Source organism: Misgurnus anguillicaudatus, chromosome 3 (genome assembly GCF_027580225.2).
Source record: "Misgurnus anguillicaudatus chromosome 3, ASM2758022v2, whole genome shotgun sequence".
In the NCBI taxonomy this organism is placed as follows: Eukaryota; Metazoa; Chordata; class Actinopteri; order Cypriniformes; family Cobitidae; genus Misgurnus; species Misgurnus anguillicaudatus.
Genome location: NC_073339.2, coordinates 3,430,126 through 3,443,697, shown reverse-complemented (window position 1 = coordinate 3,443,697; position 13,572 = coordinate 3,430,126). Strand labels below are relative to the sequence as shown.

At 37.4% G+C, this 13,572-nt stretch overlaps 1 long non-coding RNA gene across 1 annotated transcript; it reads left to right on the top strand.

Moving 5' to 3' along the window:
- Nucleotides 1-792: 792 nt before the first annotated feature.
- LOC129424196 (uncharacterized) lies at nt 793-1,378 on the top strand. The gene is made up of 3 exons (XR_012360246.1): nt 793-945; nt 1,027-1,086; nt 1,193-1,378. It is a non-coding gene; the product is annotated as an uncharacterized lncRNA (long non-coding RNA).
- The last annotated feature ends 12,194 nt before the right edge of the window (nt 1,379-13,572 follow it).

The window sequence follows — 13,572 nt, the reverse complement described above, 5'->3', positions numbered from 1 at the left end:
TCTTTTGATTTGTAGTGTTTGAATGTAATTCAATTAAAAAGTATATTTAAGTATAGCATTGCTTATTCTTTTGTGCTTTAGATGTCTACACATATAAAAAGTCGTATACATATCATTATAAGTATGCGTGGGTGAAATGTTATGTCATTTGTCTTATACTGTTTAAAATGTTAATATATTAAATGTATGATTTAAAATAAAATTATTCTTTTAACAGTGATAAGTAATTATACTTTTAACTACAGGCTTGTCTAGTTCATTCTTTTTACCCATCAGTTTTCATGAAGATATATTCTTTACATTATAAATGTATAAGTTTCTATAATTTACTAGAGAAGCTTATATTTCTAGTTGATAATCTTATTTGTAAAAGGTTTAAAAATTAAATAGCCAAATAAAATATAGGGTGGGGTTCGTGTCATGTAAATATGTGGGGTACGGCCTCCTGAGTCTGGCAAGACCCGCCTCCGTAGTTCAAAAGGTAGGATTCTCATTTGGGCCCTTACATCAGTAACTGATTTTCGCGAGGACATCTCTTTCTCTCAGTTATATTAAAGAGGCCTTGTTTTATTTTTCTCAAACAATGGATTCAGGACTTGCTGGTAAGTTATTTTATTTGTTTTTATATGTTTTATTTATCATGTTTGATATACCAAGTTATCTTCATTTGTAAAAACAGTCTTATTTTGTTTTTATTTTTAACATTTAACAGGCTTTTAAATGTGTATGTATACGATACAGGAATTTTTAAATCCCTACCAACATTTTGACCAGATCGACCAGCTTTGTAAGTGTTTTAAGTATATTTTCAAGTAAATTTCCTGAATGATCATATGAGCACATTTATCTATGTATATTTTATATTACACGTTTATTCCAAATTAGTGAATTCTACTTTGATAAATATTGAAGAGCAAAGCGACACTAGGAACAGCGATCTGCAAGGTAATACTGTGTTTTTTAATTATACAATCAGATTTTCTGAAAAACGTTATACTTACATTTTTTACACTTTTATACCCATAGTTAATAACCCCGCAATAAATGAGGTTTCTCAAGGCTTTAATGAGGGCTGCGAACTGCAAGGTGACTATATTATTTGATCTTTACATCTCTTTAATGTGTATTATTGACTGTTACATGTGTCGTAATTCTTTTTGAAAAAACTTTTCTTTCTGTTTTATACATGTAGATGCCGCATTACTAGTCACACAACCAGGATTTGTACCACAGAAAACCTCTACAAAATCTTCAAGACTTAGTCTTAGTCGGAAACGTAAGCAGGCCTGTTCTATTACCAGTGATAAAAGGACATGCCCGGACCATACACTAGTTTCTGATGTGCAACCTCTGGATACTACCACAGATTTCATTAAAACAATTGGTAAGTGTGCTTTATATGACCACATATTCGATTTTTAAATACTGTGGTGTTGTAGTATACTAATCTTGCTGTATTTAAACAGATTTCTATACAGAAAACCTGTTAGGAGCTGGAGATGTCACAAATTCATGGTCTGCAGCGTTGGCAAGGTCCTCAGAAGCTAACGGTGATGCAATAGTACCGGTAGTTACTACCGTACTGCCATCGTCTTTGGACTCGCAGACATCTGTGACTGTTAATCTGCCAAATGTGGTTGGTGCCGGTGTTGAGGATGGATCTTCTGTGATTTTTGAAACATCTCTACCTACAAACCAGGAACATTTCATCAATGAGTTGTTGCAGGAATTGACAGCTCGAGTGAGAAGACTGACTGAAGGCGTCGCAGCCATAATTTCGTGGTCTAAAGATCAAGAGTTATTGACCAGACTTATATTTGAAGCTCACAAAAAGACTTCTGAAGAACAAAACTTGGTGAACAGAGTGCTGCTTGATCGCTTGATGGACGTTGAAAAAGCCCAGAGAAAGGAGTTCGACGTACAGCGAAGCACGGTAATACTGATTCAACAAGTTAAAGATGCTGTTTCACACAATAATGGTTTATAGTTGAAATAAGTGTTGTTGTTGCTGGGTTTTTATTCTACTATTTTGCAAAGTTGTTTTAAATGTGTTTTTTAAATATGTTTTGATTATTTTTGGTGTTGCTGGGTTTTTATTCTACTATTTTGCGAAGCTGTTTTAAATGTGTTTTTAAATTTTTAGCGAAGCTGTTTTAAATGTGTTTTTAAATATGTATTTGGTTATTTTTGGTGATGCTGGTTTATAGTTGAAATACTTGTTGTTACAGAGGTTTTCTACTATTTTGTGATACCGGTTTAATTGCGATATATATATATATATATATATATATATATATATATTTTGGATTGCAAGTTTTATTACGGTTAAGAGTAATTTAAGTGTTTTTTATTTTTTATTTTTGTTTGGCTATATCGACATTGGCTAACGTTAATTTGTAATACTATTTTGGGTATAATCAGAGAAAATATCTGTGTAATCCTGGAGAAGTTCTAAATATTTTTGAAAATGGCTGGTAAAAGAGTGCATTCAGATGATGATCTACATAGCTGTCAAGAAATACCTACTGTAAGGGCTAGGCATGAGACTGAGGCTGAAATGTTTGCTGCTGCACAAGACCAACAGAGGTGGAAAAAGTAATAAAATATTGTACTCAAGTAAAAGTAAAGTTACTTTAATAATATTTTACTTAAGTAAAAGTAAAGTTACTTGTCTAAAAATCTACTCAAGTAAAAGTAAAAAGTAAGTCATTTTAACTTTACTCAGAGTAAAAGTTACTTTTTTTTACAGTGGGAAGAGGTGGAGGATTCTAGTATAGTTCAAAAACGACAAGGGAATATACATCTCAAACTAGCTGTTTTTAACTGTAGGAACATCTTTACAATTAGAGTGCAATAAAAAAAGTAAATAAAATAAAAAGCTTTTTTAAAGTAAGAAATATTTATGGAATTGTTTAATGATTTTTACATGTGAGTTATGCACTTTTGAAGGTGGTCAGCAGCTTGTAAATACAATCACTATAGTAAGGTTGTAATTGATGTATTGCTGGTAACATACATTATTTTATTAAACTATATATAGTTTAAATTAGCATATAATGAGATGAGTGTCTATATACATTTGACACGTTTATTATCTTCTTACTTCCCTGACCTGGGTACCTGATGACCTTTATTCTCTCTCTCTCGCTCTCTCTCGCTCTCTCTCTCTCTCTCTCTCTCTCTCTCTCTCTGCAATGTCTAATGACCTGCGCGTTCTCGAGGACGTTTTGAAGTTGTGTTCGACTTGACGCGAAGCTGCTACTCGGAAGATAATGCGCATGGTATTAAAAACGCGTCGTGCAATTTCGTACTTAAGAGCATGAATCCTACCTTTCATAGAAATGAAACACTTGCTTCGCGTCAGTGGAAAGTGGTCGCTTAAATATGACCAGGGGTTTCTTTCATAAGATTTGAACTGAGGCGGGTCTGCATTAGCGCGCGCCGGTCTCGTCCGTCTCCATGGTTCTTTTTGCGCGTTCCCCCGCGGGCCCCGCCCATTTACATCCGTTGTGCGTCTTCATCACCTTGCTTTTTAAAATATTTTTTTACTCAGTAATGGATATGATTTAAAATGTAGCGAAGTACAATACTTTAAATAAAACATACTTAAGTAAAAGTAAAAGTACAGATTTTAAAAACTACTCAAAAAAGTAAAAATACACAAAAAAACTACTCAATTACAGTAACGTGGGTAAATGTAATTCGTTACTTTCCACCTCTGAAGACCAATTACTTGAAACGGTAAACGAAATGATTCGGTCATATGAACAAAGATTTGAAACAAATTTGTTACAAACAGGCTATGGTGTAGTAAATCCTAACGATAATTCTAACACGACAGACACCCTTACGGGTTTAAGTCAGAGTGACGTAGACACGCTAGTGCGTGATGGAGGGACAGTAAGTGATTACACAATAGTCCCGAGACCCTATTTTAATGGTCTAGAAATCCACAGAAATCTAAATTTGCGCGAGATCATAACCACAGATTTGGCAGCGTACACTATATTTGTTCAAAATATTCTGTCGGAAATGGTCTCATTCTCCAGGCAGATAGGAGGTGATAATTGTTTCATTAATATCAGTCTAAAAGGCGACAGTCTCAAATCTGACGTTAACGCTATACTGTGTCCCGGTAACGACTATGATGAAAATCGTTTTATCGATCAGTTTGAATCGGTTGCACAAAGTAATGAACAGGTGTTGGCAGATGACAGTTTGCAACTGCATGTATCAATAGCAAGAAGTATGAATGGAGGGGCTCGTATGTCAGAAATAAAAAGAATTTCACACTGAAAAACAAGTCAGTTGTTAAGAAGTTCCGTGTCGTTTATGACAGAAGCATCTTGCTTACACGTCGAGACCCTTTGGATATTGAAACATGTCTTACGGTAATCGGGGTATGCAAGGTATAGAGGGGTTTGATTTCAGAATTCAACATCCTTTCTCCATGGTAATCGCGGGTCCCTCATTCTCTGGAAAGACATTCTTTGTAAAAATGCTGTTACAAAACGCTGAGAAAATTGTTTCTAAAAATATTGAAAATATTGTGTTAATTTATGATTGTTGGTTTGATGAAAATGTTTGACATTAAATTTATTGAAGGAATTCCACAGAATCTAAATGACGACTCTTTGTTTCCGCCAAACAAGATAAATTTTTTAATTTTAGACGATGTTATGAAAGATGCTAGTGGTAATTCTGAAGTTGAAAGAGTATTTACAAATTATGTACACCACAAAAATTTAAGTGCATTGTATATTGTCCAGAACTTGTTTTGTCAAGGTAAATCCAGCAGGACCATCAGCTTGAACACCAATTATATGGTGCTGTTTAAAAACCCCAGAGATAATACCCAAATTAACGTGTTAGCCAGACAGATGTACCCTCGAAATACTAAATTTTTCATGGAATGTTATGAAGATGCTACCAGCAACCCCTTCGGCTACCTACTGATTGACTTTAAAGCTAAAACTCCAGAACAGTATCGTCTCAGAACAGATTTGCTCTCACAAAATCCTGTTGTATACATTCAGAAAAAGAAGCGCTGAATTCATCGAATATTTGAAAATGTCTGCTAGACTTTTAAGAAACCTATCTCTTTTAAAGCTATTATTAAAGGCTACACCTCGACAAAGACGTGTTATTTTAGAGGTTGCTACAGACGAGTTCATTGTTACATTGTGCGAAGTAGCTTTAAATGTCCTTCATGGCAATATACCACTCACCCCGCTACAATATCGGAAACTGAAGAGAAGAAGTAACGAAATCAAAATTGTTGCAGATAAGAAGGTTGGCGTTGGTAGAAAAAGAAGGTTAATCAATCAACAAGGAGGTTTTCTGTTACCACTTTTAAGCGTAGCAATACCTTTCATTACCAGTTTGATCACCTCTAAATAAGTATTTGCTGATGGAGTATGCAGAGAAAATGTTTTTAGTTCCGCAACACCAGCTGGATAAGTTGAAAACTGCTCCTCCTCGTGAGTCTATTCAACATACCGTGGAAAATGACTTGGACATGACCATAAGAAATATTCTATACAGATCTGATCTGGACACATATGAAAAAGCTAAGATGTGTATACAGGTGTTTTGCAGAGATTTTTAAACCTTTCTAGACAAGCGGACAGGGAGACCAGCACATTAACATTAACTCTTCCACAGCCTGATCATATTGAAAATGAAAACCCTGTTGTGACGGGTCCTGTGAATCCGCCGGATACTTTGTCTAATGTTGCTGATGATATTTTAAAGAATGTTCCACAGAGAAGTGTTAAAAATGTTCGATACATTTTGGATAAATTATCTAAAACTAAGGATATCACATCATGGACTGATTCGGGAGAGTTTGTGTTTAAAGGTAGATTGATTCCTGGATCACACATGCTCGATTTAGTTAAAAGCGTCACAGCCCCTCAAAAGGTTGCTGATGAACGGAGACCTATTGGATGGAACGAGTTTCTGGAGGCGTTTGCTATTTTAAATGTACCTTTCTCTACTGTGCCTAACCACTATGTCAGAAGTGTAATTAACTCTTTCAAAAACAAGTCTACTTCAGTTATTACAAACTCGTCTAAGAGGAGTAATAAAAGGAAAAAGAGTCATCAGGGTACACCTCCAGAAAAATCTAATTCTTTAGAGGGGCATGTATTTTCACCCCCTGTTCTTGACAGAGGTCAATGGCTAAATTTTTAAAAACACTGTGAATGTTTATTATTGTTGTTATCTGTAATGTTGAATGTCGTAAATAAAACCCCCCAAAAGCTGTAATACTTGTCATTGGTAGTTATTTATTAAGAAAATACAGACATAAACATTTCCCCTGTTTGTACACACTGAATACATTTGAAAACATTTTCATTACAGTTAGATTGTTTTAATCTTTTCACAAATGTAGACACTTTTTTATCATTTTTAATTAAATCATCACTATACATTTTCAGTACATAATCATATTCAAATCCCTTTGTCATATGGTAAAGAAAAAACACACAATGCTGTCCGCATGTGTCTGATGTAAAATCCTGTACTTGCACATTCGAATGTTGAATCTCCTTAGAATTGAGTTTTAAAAAGTTTTTGATAATTGGTGGAAAACCTTGGTAATCTGGTTTATTGCCAAAACTGTCAAAGAAACATCCTAAACGCTCTTCGTTTATGTAGATGGCTAACCAATGTTGGCCGGGGAGTCCAGAAGGATGTGTGTTCAAAATAACCATTGATGGTAATTTTTTTAAAGGCTCTTTCGGTAGATAATCACATGGTAGTACTCCGAGAAAATGAATGTCGCAGGAAATCCGGTCCATAACTGATGTAAGCTGTACAGTATTCATTTTTTGAGTATCAATAGTAGTCAACCAGGACCTGCCGACGATTTGATATTTCTATAACACTGTCAAAAGTAGCGTATAAAATTAAATTTACTGTCCGGGGGAGGGGTTGTCTAAAACGGGCTTCCAGTCTAATATTACCACTCTTAATAAGCGAAATGTGCTGCCCGCACTCCTCATCCGGAGTTAGATTGAATGCGTAGAGTGTATAGCCGTGCAGGAATTCTTCTCTATCAATAGATAGTCCTTGATTTTTAAGATGTCTTCCAGAGGCCAGTGCTAACTGATAAAACTCCCTCACTGCAGAACCGCTTCCAAATTCAGGTTGCAACGGTTTTGAAGGAATCTGGACACCGTCGGCATAAATGGATAAAAATTCAAGGTCGTAGTTTTTAAATGCAAAGGGGTTCTTATCATACGCCCCCACAAAGGCATCATTATCAACCATCGCTACTACGATAGATTTTGGTAGAGTTCCTAAGAACAAGTTTTCTTGATTGCAGACACGCGAGCCTGCAGGTACTGAGAAATTCTTCAGACATACTCTGTCGATTGGGTATTTGGCAGTGGTCGAAAGCAATGCTTGTGCATGCCCCAATCTTACAGCCGGTGATACTGTCACTTTTTTCACAAATAAAGATGCTGACAGGATGTTTAGCTTGTAGGCCGTAGCGTCGCTTCTCATCAAACAAAATTCATCTTTTCCTCTGGTCATACGAACTTTAATATCAACCCCATTAAGCATCAGTTTCTCTTGAAAGAAAATGTCGCTGTGAACAGGTGAGAGAAGTTCGACCACATTACTGGCGTTGGTGAAGGCAGCCCTCTTTGTTAACCCTCGATTTGCCCCCGCAGGATCCGTTACGTCCATATGCCCCGCGGTATCTTTATAAAACAACGCAGCGCTGAAGAGTGTTTCAAGAGCATCTTTCCCATAATTGGTAAGACATTCTATTATCCCGCGATAAGGGTATGTACTAGTACTTTGTGATATAAGTCGGTCCCCCAACGACACATCCACCTGCCCAAAAATCGAACAGCTCGGATAGTTTGTAAGGCCCACAGGAGCTCCATCTGCAATATCTGTGCCATCTGGATTTGTGATTTTGAGTCGTAAAAATAACAATGTATTGTTTAGATCCACATAATCCTCCCCCGTTCCGGAAATAAAAAATTCCAGAGGTGTAGAGTCTGAAATCGCTGATAATGGAGGTATTTCTATATATGTATTTTTCTCAATAGCCATCTGAGTCAGAGGTACTGTAAACAGATCCAGCTCTGATTTTAAACATTCTTCTGACATACTGTGTAGTAAAGCCATGGTCTAAAATATTGTCTTTCTTCTCCTTTTTGCTGCCGGACACTTTCCCGACTCCTTACGCTTGCGTTTTACAACTGAAGTTTTTTTCAGATGTCGTTTTCTTTTCTTCTGCGTCTGGCCACTCCTCCGGGCACCTGGGGGTCTAGACACTCTTTTGCGTGCCATTACCATCAGACCTGATCCTTCTTGACTATTATTGTTATTGTTAAAAGACTGTGACATTGTATGGCTAACAACATCACTTATTATGTTCTTTGCAGCTGATTTAAGATGTGGTTTAGCTATGTTAAACCCACGTCTTAGTAATGGTATAGCCATTCTAAAGAGCCCGCGAAAAAGGCCTCCCAACCCCGCTCCGTACATAACCCCACCCCCTGCATAGCCAGGAAGCCCATTGCCTGCCTGATTCTGATAATAGGCAACGTAACGCATGGGGTCAGTATTATGATTGTTGTAATATGCCATTTTTTCCAAGCCCCTTTAAAAAAGACGTTGTTTCACGGGTCTAAAATGTAATTTAGCACACACCTTTCCGTAGCTAAAACTTATGTCTTGATTTTGATTGTCTTTCACCTGTATACTTATCTCAGTGATAGAAGATTTATTCACCGGTACGTAATGCGGCCTGTCGTATCTAACATTAATAATCTTGTTGTTCTCACCGTCTATATGGACACACCTTAGTAGTGGTACATGATAATCACCAACTGATTGATATTCTATTATATCTGTGTATATATACATAGTGTAGAATCCTCCATTTATATCTGCTTGATGGGGCGCATACGTCACAGATGTGTGACCGATACCATGGTTATCATGAGTTGGAGGGTTTGTTTCTATTGCAATCCCCGGTTTTAAACCTAAAATTACTGCCAACTTTCCGAAAAACTTTAGTGACGTCTTTGGGGGTCCTTTTAGAAACACCTTGTTTTTAACGTGGTCAAATCCAAGACTCACACCCGATGGTAGATTTGCATTGATCTCCCTGATCAAGAAAACAATGTCATCATAATATCCGGATTTTATTCTGTAAAGTACGTTCGATGTCTTTTGATCGCCGTTGATGAAGATCTCAATTTCTTTGCCTTCAGCAGGGTAATCAGTGATATGTTTTATACCATTGTCGAGAATAAAGATAGCATCTTCCTCATTAAATGTATACCATGACGTAGGATACTCAAATTCTATCAAGCCCACCTCCCATTCACCTTTCAGATGCATAGTTCTTGCTAAGCTGGTTGTATAATTAGATATTTTATTTCCCGGATAGGCTGCTAACGAAGCATTGCAGGGCAATGTAACATAAAAGCCACCCTCAGCCATGGTAGGTTTTTACACAAATGCATGACATCTATGCCGGTCCTTTATTTTATTGACGGCTGCACATCAACCAACTCTTTTTCATCGATCCATGATGCAAATTTCGCAGGCCATCCGAGCCATTGTACCAGCAATAATGTTTTGTTTCCTTGCTTCTTCTTGTCTAATATTTTTTCAACTTTAAAGGCTTTGTTTTCACTTACAAGTATCTTTTGTAACTCTTCCTCATAAAAAACGCCTTCGATGACATCTCCATCATAATCACACAATCTGTAAACAGGTGGCTCTCTTGGGATACATGCTGATATAGTGAAAAACTCCTGCGTATAGTTTTCCTCATACCCTCTTGCAAAAGGACCTCTTACTTTAGAAATTCTAACTACGTCGCCAACTTTGTATTTAAATATGGGGTTTACACTGTGAGATCGGCTATCACCGTAAAGATTATGTAACACCTCGGATTTGTTTTCTTCGTTTACATCAATCGGCCTCATCTTTATACTTCTATGATAGCTGACGTTGTAACCACGTGTTATGTCTTGAAGTATATCAATATAACGCTTTGAGTTTGTAGCCGTTAAATATCTCCACATCCTTCCTCGCAGAGTCCTGTTAAACCTCTCAATTACACTTGATTTTAATTCACTGGATGTTGCAAAATGCGTAATGTTGTAATTCTTCATAAGCTTTTGGAAATGTTTGTTAAAAAATTCCTTCCCCTTATCTGTTTGTATTTTCTCTGGTACACGTCCCTCTTCCAGTATTGATTCAAAGGCTTTAGCAACCTCTACTGCGGACTTGTTTTTTAACACACGTGTCCAAGCATATTTACTAAACAGATCTATACATGTCAACAGAAAATGATTGTTGTCATTCTCCTTAGCATATGCAGACATATCAACTAGATCAGCCTGAAACTGCATATCGATACCATAGACAAATACCCTATTCCTTTTGTATTTTAAAGGTGCAGTTTTATGTAGTGTGTAAGCATCTTCGCCAGAGAGCCATTCCGATACTTCATCATTGGTTAAGCGAACACCCGTTTCTTTCAAAACAGCATCTTTTAAACGTTGTTTACCACCTAAAGAACCTGGGTTTGAAGGCGTGTAATAAATCCTTTTCATTACTTCTTCAGACATATTGTAACACCAGTCTCCACAAACGAATAACACAGAGGTTCAAAGTGATACAAGTATTTATTGTGAAAGATTTTACATCATAAGTCATCAATGTAGTGTAGAAACTTTATACACATCACAATATTTTTGTCAAGAAGGTAATCAACCAATGTTTCAATAATTTCACAAACATAATCCTTATCATTACTAGACATTGTAAATACACATAAATCAGTCACATATGTACATATGCATAATATATCAGTAATTCTGATAATGGCACCATATTCAGTCATCAAGTCTAAAATTTTTTTAATAGTTACAGAAACTGATTCGTCCTTGTTAATGCATAAACGCATCAGTGCAGACCAATCATTAGAAATATTTCTTACAACAGACATTTGGTTCTCGAGATTTGTAAGGCGTTTAGCATCCACATCACATCTGTTAACAGATACATTTACATCAGAGTTTTCATTAACAATTTTATAAAGTAAGCTGGTCATCTCACATCTAATACGATGTTTAAGTAGACACTTGACCAATCCAGTCACAAAGCATGTATTCCCCATGGTTTTTGGTAGACTCAGTCAATATGAATGATACCCTTCCAACTGTCCACAGCGTCACGGACAATCCTTTCGTTGTCAGGGCCTCCAAGTTTTTCTCTGATCCCAGAAAGTTTTTCCACAATAAAAATTTCCTCACGCAGCTCGTGTAAGATGCTGTCAACTGACCCCTGAACCCTCAGAGGATGAATCCTTAATCCACAACGGTTCAATGCTTGAGAAATGATATGTTTGAGTTCTGGCTTGAACAGAGCACGTGACAGTTCCTCAAAGTAAAAGTCAAAGAAATAGGCATTAGCCTCAAAAATACAGCTGTGCCTAAGCTGACTAGGGTGATTAACCTCACAACCGCTACAGAGCTCTTTCAGCTTTTTGTCAACAAGATGCTGCAAAAGTGCCACGACGATTGTCTTTATGAGCTTGAAGCCGTCAGTCCGGATACATCCGTCGGTGGAGTCGACCCCCGCAAAGTGTGCTGCTCCAGCTACTGAACCAGTACAACCATAGGGAGTCGTAAGGAAGGTCAGGTTGTGATACCCCAGGTCCATGCAAAATTTATCCAACCAAGAGTTGTCAGAAATTGGCATAGTAGTATCCATTGGGGATGACTCATCGACAGGCTTTCCATTATCCGTCTCGAGGCTGTGATCGTAGTGTACTGGAAACCCTTCAGGCGTTTCCGGAGCAGTCCCAAGGATATTGTTGTAGCATGCTGGAACAACATCAGGTATTGTAGGGACCGTCTCAAGAGGTTCGCTGCCGCTGTAGGGTGTTGCATTGTCATCAGGCATCGCCGGGGGTGGCTTGAGGGCACTGGTCCAACTGTAGGTTCTTTCATCTTTATCAAGTCCTGGTACGGGGAGCGCAAAGGTACTGGTGTAGCATGGGGAAGCCATGGTTTCTTGAAGCCTGTTAAGCAAGTGTGTTGAATGATCCAAACTGGTACCATTTTAATGCCTGTAATAGGTAGGCGGGGTTAGGAGGCCGGCCCCTGAGGGTGGGACACACCTCTCTGGGTGGAACAACTTCACTTTAACGGATGTGTAGCGATCATAAAGTTCACACCATCTAAACAGTTTATCAATGCATGAAAAAATGTTGTCAAACATTCGCACATCTTTCCATTGAAGCAGATATACCAAGTTGTAGTACTTGTAATGCTCAGACTCGGGAATCGGCCAAGTATATTCCATGATCTTCGTCTTGTCGTCGCAGCGAAAAATATAAACAAAGTCATCTGGCAGCTTTCTACAATGATCTCCAACCACCCGGTATCTTGTTTGAGGATCCTCGCCGTCCCACTCCGCGATGTACAAAGGCTCGTCGCCACAGTTGTTCAAATCGTTCCAAACATAGTTATAAAATATGAACCAGTCTTTAGCAGGGAACACCAGACTAGGATCCTCCGAAGTAATTCCATCTACCAAATCGCCCGCAAAGAGCCTGACGAACCGCGACTCCTTGTCAAACAGATATCTTCCCACACGTCTATCAGACATCGAGAAATCATGTCTCACAAATTTCTCATTTTCATGGAGAAACTTTGTCAAACTAACACTCTGTTTTTTCTTAGGAGCGAAAGTAATCCTTTCTTCCATTTCCACAATACCTCTTCCCGGAGAAGTACAGAACACTCGTCTCGCCTTTTTAGGAGTCTTTGGAGCAATCATTGCAACGCTAGAACCACACCGTCTTCTTGTTTAAAATACAAACTACCAGACCTTATTTAGTCACTCACACAGGAAAGGGGAGGCGTGAAACAACAGAGACCATAGGACACCTGGACAAACATCATCTCCTGAGTCATTTCCGGAGTCATTTCCGGAGTATAAACATCAATTACCACCATAATATTTTATTACAGGAAGCAAAACAACTCATAAGGTGTTAGGTCGCAAATCAAGGTAATAAATCATAATTTTTGACACATGGTGCATCATATTTTCTTCTTACACTCCTTTAAGATGATGTAATTAATGTTAAATAATCAGTTTTTACAATTTTTGCGCCATCTATCATCGTTCGCCAGACATTCTACAACATCTGGTTTAGTTTGTGTTTATTAACCCTTTAGTTTCACTTCATCACGCAGCTATTCCCGTTAGAGGTTAAAACATTTAATTCATTTATAATTTAGTGTGTGTTCATTTTTTGTCATAGTTTCTTCAAAATTAAGTTTTATTTGAGTGTTTTAAATAAAAATATTTTCATTTTCATCATGACGCATACACCCGCCCCTTTGATTGCCATGCCCTCGACACATACCACCTTAACCAACAAATTTTCTGTGGGAAATCCTGTAAGGGTTTTTCGAATAAAAGAACAATACACGTAAATGGAAAGTTTAATTATGATTTAATATATTACATATATAAATTGCAACATTTACATTTCTATTTGATAGATGC